Source organism: Psittacula echo, assembly GCF_963264785.1.
Source record: "Psittacula echo genome assembly, chromosome: 1".
NCBI lineage: Eukaryota > Metazoa > Chordata > Aves > Psittaciformes > Psittacidae > Psittacula > Psittacula echo.
The window spans coordinates 56,236,841-56,253,728 of NC_137735.1; positions in this window are offsets into that span (position 1 = coordinate 56,236,841).

Here is a 16,888-nt window from a genome sequence, read left to right on the forward strand (position 1 = left end):
GGTTGGAAAAAACCTTGAAGATCAAGTCCAAGTATTCTTCAGCACTGCCAAAGCCACCACTAACCCATCACACTGAGAGCCTCCTCTACACAGTGTGTCAACACTTCCAGGGATGGTGACTTCACCACTGCCCTGGGCAGCCTGTTGCAATGCCTGAGCATCCTCTGGGGAAGGAATTGTTCCTCATCTTCATCTAAACCTCCCCTGATGCATCTTGGGGCCATTTCCTCTTGTCCTGTCCCTTGTTCCTTGGGAGCAGAGGCCAGCCCCCTCCTGGCTCCATCCTCCTGTGATCAAGGATTTCTCTTTTTTTTTCCAGTAAGCAGTCTATGCTTAAATAATTACGTTCATTTTGTATTATATCACCTTATTTTCCCTTAAATTCCTTTTTCATTCAGACTTCACGAACCTCATGTGCTATGTAAAAAGGAGTTCCTATGTGAACTTTGAAACTAACAGCAGCACTGTACCACGCTGAGACTGTTACGTACACATTAACCTGGTTAATCTGTTACTAATAGATCTCCATTTAATAGTAATTGGCATTGAATTTTTGCAACTTAGCTGCAGATGTGTTTTTTTGCAGTCACTTTAGTGATTGTATGAAGTTGAATTTGTATTTTTATTTTTGTGTAAAGTTACTTGATTTCTACCAGCAGTTAAATGTGAGAGTGGTAATGGAGGGTCATTGCATCTTCTTGAATGAGTGTTCGTATATGCATGTGAAGAGCAGATGCACTTTCTCTTATAATTGCAATGAATTAATAATTGCAATATTTTCAAAGCACCGTGTAAAGCATATGCAGATGTAAAGCTGTTTGCCTAACAAACATGAATTAAAAGAATAAAAATTGGATTAAAATACAGAAATTATTTGTGAATCTGGAAGAAAACTGAAGTCTTGCACCACTGCCAGTCGTATGTGTTAGCTGTTGGTTTGCTAGCTTGAAACATTTGGCAGGGGTTTTGGGTCTAGATGATCTCAAGGTCCTTTCCAACCCAAACCATTGTGTGATTCTATGATTTCTATTGCAGGCATAATTCTTTGCCATGCTATAGTAGCATTAAAACCAAGGATAAAAAGATTGTCCAGTAAGAACCTATCACTTGCGTTTTAGACAATTTTGCACAAGGGGGAAAGTCATTGATTTAAACTTCTATGCCTTAATGGAGAAATTAATATAAATTTTATGCGTTAATTACCAGGTTGTAGTAATAAAATGAAAGATTGGGGTAAGCCCTTATCTGTTCACAAGGAAAGGTTTAGATAAGCCCCCTCTCTGGCTCTAAATCCCAGATGGGTGGAAGCACATGTTTACTCCAGAGGTATTAAGCTATGTGTCGTGAGAGTAAGAACAGGAATCTGGTACAAGGCTATCTGTGGTGGGAGTCAAAAAGGAAGGTGCTTTTGAGAGGCCAGTCCAGCTGGTGACATTGTCATCCAAAATGTAGTTCTATGTGGGAACCCATAAGTATTGGTTTACTGCAGTGCCAGGGCTGTTCCTGCCTGCCACAACAGTGGAGAGAGACTTCAGTTCCTCTAGAAGCCTGTTGTGTTCCACTGTGGTATCACAAGCACAGCTAGTGCCTTAGCAGAGGGTAGGAGTTAATGGTGCCTTCACATCCTCCTTGTGTAAATTCGCATCATTCATCATGACAGAATTCACCGTTTTTGTTACTTGGCTCCAGATGGCTGTGTAATCCTTTTGTTGCTTGGTTACTTGTACATAGACAAGTTAGTTGTTTTCAGACAGTTCCCTGCTCATGAGCTTCACCTGATGAGAGGTGAAACATTAAATCTTTTCCTGTATTGCATATGTAGCCAAGGCAACTACTGATAATTTCCACTGTGAAAAGCCTTGTGGCTCAATAATGTGCACAGCCTTTGTGTATCAAGCCTATATTTATATATAAAGTGTATAGCAAGGTTCCTTGATTTGCTAATGGATACGAACTCGAAGTCTGAATGGAGGGTGACTTGCAAAGCAAAATGATAGATCTTCCTCATAAAACTTTGGATAAAATCCACATGCTTTCTTTAATTTGCCTGGAAGTCTTGACTTTGGTTAAATTGTCACAGTTTAGCTCTGTACTTTTCATTGGACTGTTCCTATGCACAGTAATGCCTTCTATGACATCTGAAGCAGAGGTATGTCCTAGCAGTCACATCCAACTGAGCCAATAGCCTGCCAAGGGGATAATTTGAGCTGTGCATGGACAAGGATTTAGACTACCAAGAAAGGTAGAATCCCAGAAGCAGATTGTTGTATGCAAAATATAGCTTGCCCAGTTGCATGCAGAACAGGTCTTTTATGCTAAGAAAGATGGCTGTAAAATAAAGAGTACTGGAAATGAGGCACTGCTTAAATGATGGCTAAAACATGGCTAAGCACACTTCACAAAAAAAAGGGCATTTCTTTTGAGCATTATTATGAATGTAATACAGTCCGAGTTGGGATGCATCTGGAAGATCTTACAACAGCAGGGGCAGAAGATTGTAAGAAGTCTTTCTTGGGACTATATGACAACAAAAAAATCGAACTAATTTATAGGACACTTGCTTAGGCTCCTCAACATACGTGGAAAGAGTCTTCCCCAAGGTGGCAGTATCAGCCTGCACCACAGGTACTGTAAAACTCAGCTGGGGGCCCCCTGCTCTGGAGTCCTCTGCTGAAATACAATACCAGGTCAGAAATAAGCTAAAGCATTAGAAAATATAGAATAATTACAGGAGTCTTCACGTGTGTCTTGAAATAAGAAATGTAAAAAGCATTTGTCTCTCCTTTGTCACAAGAAATATTATTTGATATATAAAATGCAGACAGCATAGCACCTCAACCAATTTGAGCAGCAGTAGTGGAAAGGTAAGGAACTGAAAATGTTACTGTCCCTTATTTGATTATTTTTCTAATCTCAACCTTTGTTTTCGTTGGCTTTTGAGTTGGGGACATTTATTATGGGGCTTTGGATATGAGGTCATAAAATCTACTATCAGTGTATGAATTTGCAAAGAACAAGTACAGGGTAGAAGATTGCCTTGGATGCTTTTTAGCAATGCTCACTGCCATTGGGTAAGCTTTTAATTTTGTTTTCTTTGTTTTGTATAACTTTATTATTGAAGTGGCAAAGAGAAAACTAAAACTGAGCCTATTACAGATTGGCAGGCAGGAAGACTTCCTGTAACTGATAAAGAAAGCGTTGTACTGCTCCCATAGAAATACCAAGCAAGCCTAGTGAGGAATTGTAAAGAATCTAAGGGAGTAGGCCCCCTGAAAATAAGCAGCATGTGTACCAGCTTCTTTAGTTGTGTTTGAAAAACTAAAGCTAAAATCATTTGCAAGTGCTTGTTGGATTTGTGTTTATCTACAGAGTTAACTACAATTGCAATGCTTCTTAGTCACATTACTGTGTCAGCTGCTGTTCTGTTGTAGTCCCTGTGATCACCCAGCTGGTTTGCATGCACCCTAAACAAGCTCTCTGTGATGCTTGTTAGGGTATACCAAGCAGGCTAGATCTTGTAAACTGAAATAGCATAGTTTCTCCTTAGGCACATGGCATGTCTTACCATGTGTCATCTTTCAGTTCCCACGCCTTCCCATCCCTTACAGCTTCTTTCCTGATGTGGGCTCTCATTTTAGTTCAAGATGATGCCATAATAAGTAATTTAAGATGTGCTTTGATGAATTTCTATTACTTAGAGAAAACCCAGTGAGGACATTTTATGGATTGCCACACACAGAGGAAAGCTCTTAGCCTTCCCAAATAACATGAGAAATCCAGAAAGGTATGCAGTCCATGTAGCTTCATTCCATGTGGCTTCATTCTGTTAGATGTGTCATTTCTGAAAAACATGAAGCACATCACTGATGAGAGATAGGACAGACAGATCTACTGATGCTCTACTCCTTTTGGACTGTGTTCGCAACAAAAGCGTCTGTGCTGATCCTAAAGGAACACACACACACAATACATTAATGTTTTCTTAAAACAGACCTTTTTTTTTCCTTCCCTTTGCTTAAGCCAATCCCCAGCATCCTTAGTATTTTTTAACAGAAGTAAGCACTTACAGCAATCTACAAGACCATTTTTCTCTTTGCAGTATAGATGGCTGTGTAGCTTATGTGGTACTGCATTGGTAAGGGGAAGGCAGGTGGGGTATAGCTCCAGGCTAATGCTTCATTTGCATCAGCTGTCAGACGACGTCTGCTGGTACAATTGTGGAATCAGCTCCCTAGGCTCCCACTGTACTTCTTACACTGATACTGCTGGCAGAAAGTCAGATCAAGGACCTACCTTGTGTTTAAAAGGAGATTGAGCAGGACTATCAGCATAGTGAGATCAGTCAGACATCCTCCTCCTCCCCTCTTCCCCCCCATTCACTCACTGAATCATCAAGATCCACAAGATATCCTTTTCCTTCATCCTCTGCAAATAATAGGCAACTTCATCCTCGAAACCTGTATTCGTACATGCTGATCTGATAAGTCTGCTGTGGAGGTATTGTGTCTCTTCAGTTGGCACGAATGTTATTGTTCCAAGCACTCTGCTTCAGAGTACGCTAAAACCAGAGTGCTGTAGTAAGCCACAAGAGCACAGTTTTTTCTTGTTTCCTGTTAGTATGGTTTGGGGTGGCCTGGCTTTTCAAAATGCTGGGGCATGCATTGTAAAATAGAGGACATCACACTTACTGTCACAGCTTGCCGCTTTCTTAATTCTCTTACTAATTCAAACATTCTCCAATTTAACTAATGATCTTCCCATATAATTTTTGGGGACTTTTTTTTTCTTTTTTTTTTTTTTTTTGCGATGTAAAGAATGTTTGTAATATATTGTGCTATACTGTCTCTTGAGCAGATTAGAGATATTGAAACTATCTTGTTTTCATCCATATTGCCAGGATATGTTATCTCTAATATAGTGGTTGGGCATAAGTCACTAGTGTGCAGGTTTAGCCATAGGACTGTGCTTCAAGTCTGACATGTTTGTGTCTGTTCACGGCTTCATGTGAAATATGCAAAATGTCCAAAGAAATAAAGCTGTTATTGCAAGTAAGACAATGCATACATAAATAATATACACACACACCCCCCCCCCCCAACATCCCACCTCTCCCACCCTGAAGTCATAAACTTGATTTCAAAGGCATATATTTCAGAAAGAAACAATAGTCAGAAAGTATGAATATAAGACTTAAGGAAGAATCCTTTTTCCTTTATACATACTTCGCTGGATGAACTCTGTGACTGGCCCCATACTCATTCACCTTCTTCTGATTAGCCTCAAAATTCATCCATGTGTGTAAAGGTATTTTGTATCTGGGGCAAAAGTCCTGTGAATGGCAAACATATCTTGGAAGTTCAGGAAACCTAGATCTCGCTGCTCTTTCTGTAACACTCATTCCCTTATTCTGAGAAGCTGCACGATTTCTCAGTTTCCTCATCTAAATAGTATGGGGAGTATTCACCTCTTTTGAAGATGTGTAGTAGGATTGATTTAACTGAAGGGAACAGATTTCTGCAGGGCAATAACAGCATTGATTGTATTTTAAAAAAAGTATTTTTATCGTATTGGAGATTGCTCTATAAAGACCTAAATGACTTAAGATCGCTTTCCAAAAATATTCCCACAATGGCTGGAAAGGGTAACACTGATAACCATAGAAGTTGCACTGGTACACAGGGTTGAACTGGTTGCACTGCTACTCTTATGTACTCTAAGCATTAAGAGATGTTTCATAGAATGTCAGGAATACAGAACATATAAAGCTTGAACTCAAGGATGTGTAAAAATGACACTTTTCTACTCAATAGCATGTATTCAGGACAGATTTATACTCAGTTCCTTCATTTTCTTATTTTTTGCAGTGTGTTTGTATTTCTAAGGATACATATAACACATGTTGAGGACTTGCTTTAAAATACCCAATAACTAACAACCTGGTGTTTTTTATATATAATTCTGATTATGAATCTTTCCTGTCTTCTCTTTGTATACCTACACTTTGGAAGCAATATGCTCAATTGCAAAGAGAATTTCTTAAAAATGCAAGTTTAAGAAACTGGAATACTAGTTAGAAGTATCTTTGGTTTTGATAATCATGATACCCTGTGGACATAAGCCTGAACAGGTGCTTTTTGTATTTTAAAACATTCCAAACAAGCTGAATCTGAGGACATCTTCCAATATATTTCATCTCAAGCCACTTGAACATGTCACGTTAGGATTACGCTGTAAAAGTTGTCTTACAAGCCAGTGTGGCGTGCTTTGGCAATGCAGTTGTTTAGAAAAGTAGAATTGCTGTAGATGGTTTATTAAAATTCTGAACAGTATGTGTAAGGAAAGAGTGCAGTTGCAAAGTTACACGGTTATGGTTACAAAGCTGGTGTGTGTTTTGGGATTGTGAGCCCCAGACTCAGTAATTGACCCCAATGCTTGTGACTTTCCGTTACCAACTGTCACAAAATACTGTGAGATTGGAGCTCTTTTAATCAGTGTCCTTTCTGCAAGAGGGGACAAATAGGCAAAAATGCCCACCTTCCTTTGACAGTGGAAATGATTTAAGAACTTGGAATATTTCTGGTCTTCAATGCTGTGTGTGCTGTAGCATCTGCAATATGCCATGTTCAGGAATGTGGTACTTCTGTAAAGTGTGCAGGGTGTCTAGGATCTTTAGGGCTTGAAGTGTGATAGACCTTATTCAGTGGCTGGAAATCTGCTTGTTGTTAATGCAAATACAGAGCTGCATCCCTGCTTGCTCTCCTGAAATTAAAGTTTTGGTATGGACAAGAAAAATAAAAGTCTGTGCAAACACTGAAGACCTGAATCCTGGTTCCAGTGAGCACTGGACCTAGGAGCAATGGAAGTCACACTTGAGCTTCAGAAACAGCAGAGGACTGAGAAGTTGCAGGTCTGTTGGATTTTATCCTATGTTTGTCTTGCTGGTTATGTCAGAGCTTGGCAGACTGAAACATCTGCACGTAGTGGAAGCCTTCTGCCAAGTATCTTCAGATAAAACAGCCCCAGGTCTAGCACTCCACATGGCACACAGAAAATGTGAACCCAGTTCCTTCTGATGTCATACATTTTACTCATTAAAGTCCCCAAAATTTAAAGGCTGGAAATTTTAAGGGTATTACTAGTACATGAAGAAACAAATAGGAACCAGACGGAAGTTTTCAGAAGCCAGTTTATATTGGGTATTGTTCTGTGTGTTTTTGGTGTTTGGGCTCTTTTTAGGGGAGGAGAGAAGGGGTCCTTTTTTTTTCTTTCCCTTGAGGTCTGCAAACCAGTTTGTCAATACAAATTCTGTGAACATGCTCTGCTCCTTCAGGTCAGCAAAGTCTTGATTAGGAGTCTGCTTGCCACCTTCCTTATCTAGGCTTGGCTTGTTTCCTTCTCCATGTGGCTGTCTTTCCAGCCAGGAAGAGCTAGGTACAACTTCCATCCATTAGATTCCTTAGTTGACAGCAGTCTCTGTGCCCCAAAAAAGTTTCTGGGGTATTGCTTAGTTATTTCGTTTGGGTTTGGTTTTCCTCCTCTATCAGACATCTGGCATCCTGGAATGAGTTGTTTCTTGCTAGTGACTCCAGTTCTGATGCAAGCCTGGGTTCCCTGTACAGATTGGGATTAACAGGTCAGAAGGGAAGGTTGATGATTATGCAGCTTCACTAACCCACTATTAAGTTCATGGACTATGATAAAGTAAATTAAAGTATAGCTTCACCTGCTTGTAGTTAGCTATGTTTTTTATCCAAATTTTAAAGTCTCTGATGCATTTTACGATACAGTACACTAAACCGTGAGACAAGATTAAAATGTGGTGTCATGCTGTGAGTAACCTCTGTGGGAGAGATGGGAGTATTCCATCTGTGGCGCAACGCAAATGCAGCACTGCTGGTGAAAACTCAGCTATAACTTACTGTCATGCAATGTTCAGTAGGCCTTTTCTCAGAACAGAGGTGCACGGAGGACAGACGTATAGCAGAGACCAAGTGATGACTCCCAGTAGATTAACAAAATTTTCTGTCTCCCTGTTCAGTGAACCAGCACTCTAATAATTTAGAGGTTCAAGTGGTTTAGTTTTGAATTGGAAAAAATAAACTGATATAGTGAATTTACATTTTTACATTATCTTAACTGTAGCTCAAACAGTGCTTGTCCATTCTCATCAGCTAAGGTTTTACAAAACCTTTTTTTAGAGTCAGCACAAAATCATCATGAAAAACAAACAAGAGAACTCATTTTTCAAGTCTTACACCCACAACTCTTTCTTTAGAAATGGTATTTGTCTCAAGCGAGAGAACAGATTTGTTGAGGTTTTTTCTAAGGAAAAAAAACCAAAAATGATGGAAACTGTAATGCGGGAACAAAACCTTTCAGCTGTCAGCATTTCCGTAACCTCACAAGACCCGATTTTCATGTCTTAATTTATAATCTTGGTGTAAAGAGAAAACATGTCTTTGTTTTTCCTGTTTCAGATTTGAATAACTGGATGATTATATATAAATATAGTGCATTTGTGCAGAAGATGTGCTGGTTTAAACATCTGTCAGAGAGCTGCATCTTAAATTCCTTCCCATGATCATCTTTTGGGTGTTATTTTCTGGCAAGTTTGGGATTTTAAGCTGGTTTTGAAAATTCTTACTCTAGCATAGATACATCTATTCTTATTCAAGGAAGTACTCTCTCTTTAGCATGCATACAATTAGGATTCAGTGGCTAAATTATCAGTGACAAAATTCAACAGTTAGTTGAGTTTTGGTGCTTCCTGAGGGAAGCAAAGCAAAGTGTAAAATAGGTTGGTACAGAGAAACAGCCTTAAACAGATCGTAGAGAACTCTTACTTTCAATTAGAAGTCTGTGTGTAGTGATTTGGTACACCTTTGATGCCATCACTCAGGTTGTTTGGTTATAAAATAGCTTGTGTTCTGGTAGGATGTGAGAGAGTTCACTGGAGGCTGGGAGAGTGTGATGAAGACTTCAGTTGTTCTGTAAGAGCTCCAAATGCAGTGTTTCTGCTGTATTTTCTCTTTCCTTCAAACACAACTGTATGAATAAATAAAGTAGATGCTTTCTTAGAAATGGTAAGAAGTAACTTCTTAAAGGCACAATTCTTAACCTACCTTTAGCACCGGAGTTCCACAAGGCAGCATGGGGAGCTGACAGGCTTTGCAAATAGATGTTGCTGGGAAAGGCAGACATCTACCAGAACATGCTGAGAAAGCGTGAGAAATCATAATATAGAAATAGTTCACAAAAAAAGACTCTGCTTTAGTAGATGAGAGATTCAGTGGCTGTTTGAAATATGCCCTGTATCATACTGACTCGTGCTGCATTGTTTAATATTAGTCTGCAAAATTTGGCGTGCCATCTTACTCCCCATGATAATAACTGTTATGGAAGATTCAGCTTGTGGGCCCTGGCAGCTGAAAAGAGGAGTTATGCAAATGACTTCAGTGTTTAGAATTTCTACATTTAGGGAATATTACAGAACTGCTAACAAATTAGTCTTTTTTAATTGTCATGTCATGTCATGTATGTGTTTCCTGTCCCAGCATCTCCATGCTTATTCGTAGCACACCAAAATAATTAGAGATACTTTTTTGCCTTTGAATAGAAGCAGCATGAAGAAAGATTATTTTCTAGACATCAAAGAGAATGAAGTCAAAATGACCAAACACAGAAAACTGAGCAGAAATCTAAATATTGGCCTGTTTCTTCCCATTTCATGGTAACAAGACCAGCTATTGAAGAAAACAAAAAGAAAAAAGAAAGGGAAGAGGGGATTTGCCCCCAGTTTGTATTTAATCATGGACATAAAGTTTGTAACAGAATTGTAATTTGAACTGTAATCTGGTGAAAATAGCCTTTTTGGACCTTAGTATAAGGATGATATAGTAATTCAGACTGTAATTTGAATAAGACATATTGGATACTTAAATCTGCCCTTGCACATGACATTTATAGTTTCACCTTTCAGATTTCTTGGATCCGAATGTGCTTAACCTTATTGAAATGCAAATTTAGACACTGGAGTCACTTAACTGCAGCTATGTCAACAGTAAACTGTTGGTTTGCTGTGTTTCAGAGTAAGAAGTTAAATACATCAGAAGAAACCGAGGGATTGTATAGGCAGAGGGTAAATTTTTACATGCAATATTGACAAGGAATATCTGCTAACTCTTGGCAAAAATGTCATAGGAGTGTGCTTTTCTTACTACTTCTTCCCCAATACTGGGGTTGCACAGTAGGAAAAAGCCCTCTCCAAAATGAAAGGAAAGCGTGAAGGTATTTGTCATCCTTTTATATGAGGGAGTGCTACACATCTGCAGGCCCAGCAGAAAAAGATGAAGTGTTGCCCAAGTGAGGAAAAGGCACCACAAAGTGAGGCAAAATTTATGAACAGGAAGATAAGATTAGACTGGACAACGCAGGAGAATGACTCTGGTTTGTTTGTTGGTTGATTTATTTGGTTGGAGTGTTCTAATCTGGGTCTATATAAGAGTGAGGAAATTACCTCAGTGAAGCAAATGGTAAGATTGTACAGCTTTGTGTTAAAATAATGACTTTTTTTTTTTATTTTGTGTGGAATCCATGTTGAATATGTGTGTCTCTTTGCATCCGATAGTCTGAATTTACATTCCTGATATCTGCAAGATTAGGAAAAGGTGGAACTTCTGAGGCTTAGGATATGAGTGTCAGAAGGATGCTCCAAGTAGTCTTCTCTTTGATTGTCTTGTCCCCTGAATAAAGTCTCTAATTTCCAGAAGTGCTCAGCATCCAAGAATTCTCATTTGAATTAGTAGGAAGGGAAAAATGTTGCAGTTTTGAATCAGAAGTGGGAATTTAAATGCTTAAATATGAATGTAGCAAACAACCTTTTTCTCTCCTTAAAATAAAATAAAAAGGAAGTCCCATGTCTCCATTCTAAGCTGTTCCTAGAGAACAGTGCAGCGGGCAGTCTCTGGGCTTGGGAACCTGACTGCAGCTCCAGCAAATCCTGCATCATTACTGTTGTAAGGCTTTGCAGAAGTGTGTTTCAGAGAAGAGAATAGCTTTGAGTAAAAGGCCATATGTTTACAGGAGCCTGGATCCAGCTTTCGCTGGCATAGATGGGAATTTTAGCACTGAATTTGTCTGCTTTTCTTCCAAATCGTACAGTTTATGTCCTTGCGCATTCAGTTTTTCTGTTCTTTGACAAGGTTCCAAAATAAAGAGCAACCAGTGGCTACCAAACTGTGCCCCTGTCCAGCTCTTTCCTGTGTTTGTCAGTCTCTTTTGTGTTCACCTTGAACCTTGTAGACTCTATAGTCTGCAGCTTTTCAGATTCACCAACTGAAAAGCGTTTCAAGCATAAAATCGTGACTGTAGCAGTAGCTGAAGAATACTGACCAAGCTTTAATGCATGGAGTTATTGAGCAAAAGCAGGATGGAGGACTTCTATGTAGGCACTGTTGAGCTTACTGAGAAAAAAGCAACTGGATTGCTCATGCATTGAGCCAGTAGAACATGACAATGGTAAAACATCATGAAGATAAGTTCAATTTCCATGCATAACAGTAACTCATGACTCTTGCAAATACAGCAGATCAAATTGCTTTCTGCTGTACTCCAGAATAACTCCATTGGGTTTGTTAGCTAGAACTACAACTGTGCTCTTTTGGTTGGGCATGCTTATAAATTATTTGAGTAATGCTGGTTAAAACTGAAATAACATTGATGTAAGCGAGACCTTTCACTTCAAATTGAGATGGCAAAATATGTTCAGCCTCTTGAGAGGAAATGACAATGAGCTATGGCATACTAAAGGAAAGCTGAGCACTGTAACTCTTGGGATCACATTGAGAAACTCTTTGTAAGGCCATGGCCTCTCACTTCATATTTTCAAGTGTCCAAACTGACTTTAATTCTGTTCCAAAGGAGGACACTCAGACTTTTATTTTTCCTGCAAGTTTGTGTTCTCATTTCTCTCACTTTCACAAAGAATATTACCTCAGAAACATTAAATGAGAAACATGTGCTTCAGGGCTAATGGTGTTGCTGCTTTGTAAGGTCAGCTCCAAAGCCTCAACATAAAGGCGTTCTTAATCTAAAGTGAAATAAAAGCAGCTGTCATAAAACATGTGATGTATAAACTCTCATTTAAAGTTGTATTATATTCCTCATATTATTTTTAATAGTCTGAATTGAGAGAGAGAAAAATATTTCTTGAAAGGATAAAAAGCAGCACATTTCTAAACTTTCCAAGAAATGGGAGAAATATTTTGTCACTGATAAAAAGGCACAATCTTTAAGTACCTTTTCCTTCTCTCTGATACTCATTTCTCTTGGGTCATATATTCTGTCTACAAAAGGACAAGGAGTGTTGGTATTCTGTAACAGAATAGCAGACATCTTTTTCAAGCTGATGAAAGAGCATCTTTCTCAAGTTCTCGTTCAATCACTCCCAGTCAGGGATTTGATTTAGGTTGGTGGTCCCGAGGAAGGGAATTCTCCCATGTTCCTACTTCATTTATTTGAAAGTTTCAGTCAACATTAAACAAAATCAGGCATTGCTGTTCACATCATGAGACCTCTGTGTGTTGATGAATACTGGTGTTTCTCTCACTGCAAATTTAAGTTGCTTCTGTCTTCTACTGCCCCCTCCAATCCCTAACTTGTGTCTCATTAAGACTAGTGTAACGAGGTTGAGTTACTCCTTGCTACAAATGATCATTTGGTCTCTGCTGGAGCAACTTTAGATGTTGCACTTTGAGGCCCAGAGGAAATGTTTCACATCGCAGAAGCTTCATGTAGGGTATAAAATGAGGAAAGATGTTGGGCTGCTTGACAGACAGTTCCAGCTATGAAGTCCGTAGATTCTTACCTGCCCGAACAGGGGGTCAGCAGTTGGTAGATATGAACAGTTATCTCAATGGTTTTCATTTTAGGATTGTATCTATACAACCTTTAAACGCAGAATGTGGTATGTGTACACATCATGAGGAAAGTTGCTGCTTTTTTAAAAAACCACAGGTCACTGTGCGTCTGATTCTTCTCTGTAAAGATTCTTTTGCAAATACATGTATTGAAAGCAGGACCCTAAGACATAACCTGAAGGCTGAACTATTTCATCAAGAACTAAAAACTTTTTGACAAAGGTAAACTGTGAACCTGCAAAATAAAACTGCCTGCGAGTGTTGGGATACTATAATGATCATTTAGCTTTATCAAATTACATTACAGAAAAGTGTAGAAATGTGTGAGCCGTTTAAAGATGTTGGCTTAGAAATGTGCCTTTTAATGTATCTCAGTAAGAGAAGAAATAACCAAAGAAGTCTCAAACTAGATTTTTTTTTTTTTCATTGCCTTGCTGGTCCTCATCAAAGCTATTACCTTGGCAAACAGAAAACTTAGGGTACCTGGAGAGAAGTTTGGGGCTTTTTAAAAAGTATATGTACATTTCTCATATATATCTTGAGACACTTATTTTTCTCCTCCTGGTTGTTTTGATTCTAGTGCACAACTTTAGTTGTGATGTGGCTGTATATTTTCTGATAACATAGCAGTAAAAACTACTGGAAATTTTGGCACTCTACAGAGAAAAATAAGTATAAAAAATTATATTAGTAGAACACTAAACTAACAGTTCTACAATTTACGAGCAGCACAATGCTTTCCTTCTCAGTTTCATCTGCCTTTCCACTTTTTTAATTTCAAAATTAATTTCTGTTTGTCTTACTTAATATTTGTTTAATGTATTTCATATTTCCCACCTCCAGCAAATCTTTCTTCATTAATTGTAGCTTTTCTACTGAGTGTAGTTTTATGAGAGTATAAAAATGCCTTTGTTTTCAGTGTACAATTACAGCTATTCTTTATAGAGCTTATATCAATTTCATAATGTACATCTTGAGATACTTGTTTTGGTGAACTTTAACTGGAATATCCTTATATCTTTTTTATAACTATTTTGGATATCTTTCTTCTGTTTTTCTTTTTTCTTTTTTTGGGGGGTGTGTGTGTGGAAATCACAGTTTCTCTTTTTACAGTTCTTCAAGAAATCAGAAACCTTATTAAAAACTGTCAAAATGAAAAAACATGTTCTGTGAAGCCAGAATATCTGTCTAAGTGTTTTTATGGTCCATTCTTCCTTTTACACAAGATCAAAGCATCAGTAGACAAGAAAATAGGGTGAGAAAAGTCAATTCAAGCTTGCAGAAATCATGCTCAGGCCAAGTATTTATCCAGTGATTCATCAAAAATGTTGCAAAATGTAGTACTGGATCTTTAATGATCACCGGTTTTACTGCCAGTTCTTGTAGGACATCCTGTTTTGGTGCAGTGTTTAAAAAAAACAAAAAATACAAAAAATTGCACAAATGAAGAGATTACACTGGGTCAAACCGTAACTCAGGGACAACTGAAGCTGTGGTTTTCAAAAGAATGTAAATACTTATATTGGTGGTAGAAGACTCACATTTAATCTGATGGTAGAGAAATTTCTTGTAATTGAACAAGTTCCTGTTACTGCTCCCAGAATAAAAGGATTCTTCAAGAGTGAAGCAAGTTTGGAAAAGAAGTGTTACCGGCATGACAGTGGTAATCTCTCTCATTTCAGTTCTGCTGAAAGAAAAGGTGAAATTTCAGCACTTCAAACCATGAGATGGTGAGCAACAGATTACTTGTTGAAGGACACTGATACAGTTTATAGGGATCCTTCGCATATAGAACAAAAGCATAAACAGGAGAAGCAAATAGACCCTGAGCTCTGTTGGCAAATTAGGTACTGGTTGAACAAGACACAGTGATAGTAGAAAACAGTAGAGCAAATGAGGTAAAGCAGAAAGGTGTGAGTCACTATCAAAGGAGTTGCAGGACAAAGTAGCCGTGAATGCTAGCCAAGGTCTGTGTAACAATTTATCAAGTACAACTGAAACATGTCTACATGAAATCTACTGTTTGGCTGAACTTCAATATTTACAAACCACTAATACAGAATGGTTTGTTCCAATACTTTTTACCTATGAGGAATTGCTGTATTCCAGCTGGCTGCCCTTGTTCCCTCTGTAGGTTGCTGTATTTCAGATATAGACCTGTTCCTTTTATATAAGTAGTAACACTACAAGAGGTGCTCAGTCTATGGAGAAGAGGAGGGGTCTTGAGAGGCTTCACATCCTGAGGCACTTTCCTAAGTACCTTTCCAACCGTGCTCTGAGTAAAAATGAAGCCAGTCCAAACACCACTCTTTTTCAGCCTAACTACAGCTCCTTTCCACCGTGTCTCCTACTATATCATGCATCAAAACTTGGGTTTTTTTATAAAAAAAAAAGTGAAACAGCAGAATGCATGTACAACCATATAACCTCTGTATTAATGAGATAAGCTTATGGACAGTAACAGAGAAGGAGACACTAAGAGGTAACTTCAGAAACTCTTTTTTGTGTTTGAAGGAGCAGAACTGCTACTGAAGATGAGTTTTGCTAACAAAGCATAGGATGCCTGCCATGCAAACTGTGTATCACATGTCTGTATCCACAGCTCTGCATTTTATTTTAAAACCAATCCCTGACCTTTTTTCATATGGCAATCTTAAAAGTGAGAAGACATATTTCAGTGCAATGGACTGTAGTGCACAACCACATATAACCACAAAGGTTATATAGTAATGAAGGTATAAAATAAAGAACAAACTTGGAATGAAATGCATGGGAAAACTTTGGCTCTCATTCTACACAGAAAAAGGCAAGCAGATTTGTCTCTTGTGAAACATGAAGGAAATTATGTAACTGAAATTTTAAACATACAAGTTTCTTGGCTTCTCCTCCTTCCAGGATTACTGAGGTAATGAAGATGGGATTCTACTCGTGCTTTTCAAAATGTTATTAATGGCATTCCTGATTGCGAATGGAAATATCTCTGCTAACTCCTGCTAGACTCTATTAATTTCTTTTGGAGCTGTCTAACACTGACTGTTCCCAATCATCTTAAAGGTGCACCTTCTCGATCACTCCAGGAGATGATTTCCAGTGAAAAATCCATCAAGCTTAACACAGTGTACACACTTGTGTGCGTGTAAGCAAGGAGAAGTGTCCAGCCTCTCTGATGTGGAGGGGACTGCAGACAAAGGGACACATGGTGCTTGGCCACCTTCTCTAGTGCTGCTGGCTTGGCAGTGTTTTCATGCTCATCATAGAGCAGCAATGAGTACTGTAGTAATGGGGTATCTTCACGCTGTTGCTAAAAGCATCAGTGCCAACAAAACATGCATTTTAAGGAAATGTCAGATTCTTACTAAACCATAGTTTTTCACATAAGAAAGCATGGAAAAGTATAAGGAAAGCGGCTCAGACTAAGTTGAACAGGAATTAGAGTGCAGGAAGAAGGCTAATTTTCTTTGCTCTTTTGGGCTAATCCTTAAGACCAGTGGAGAGACAGTAGAAAAGAAGATTTGCCAGAGAAGGAAACATGATTCCCACAAGGAAAACTATAGTCTTCTCACAAACTTTTTCTTTGGATAATGCACTGAAAGGAGTCAAGGAAAAACTGGAGAGTTTGACAGCTCGGGGAGGAAAGCCCTCTCTTCACTTTTAAAATAGAGTTTTGTTAATATTCTTGCAAATAAAATAGTACAGAGTAAATATGTGGTTTGGTTTGAAACACACATAGAGGCATTTATTGCAGTTGTAAACCATTGTTGGTATGATGCTGTTATCTTTCTGAACCAGCAAAAATGTGGCTGAGTGATGATTTAGGCTTTGATTCCTACCACCTGTGCTACACAGGTGATGGCATCCAAACAAGGGGTGCACCTGTGACCTGCTGGCATGCCATAGGAAGGCTTTGTTCCCTTATTTGAGCATAGGTCTGCTCTGTGCAGGATTTTTTCTCTAAAGAAACATAGTAGTTG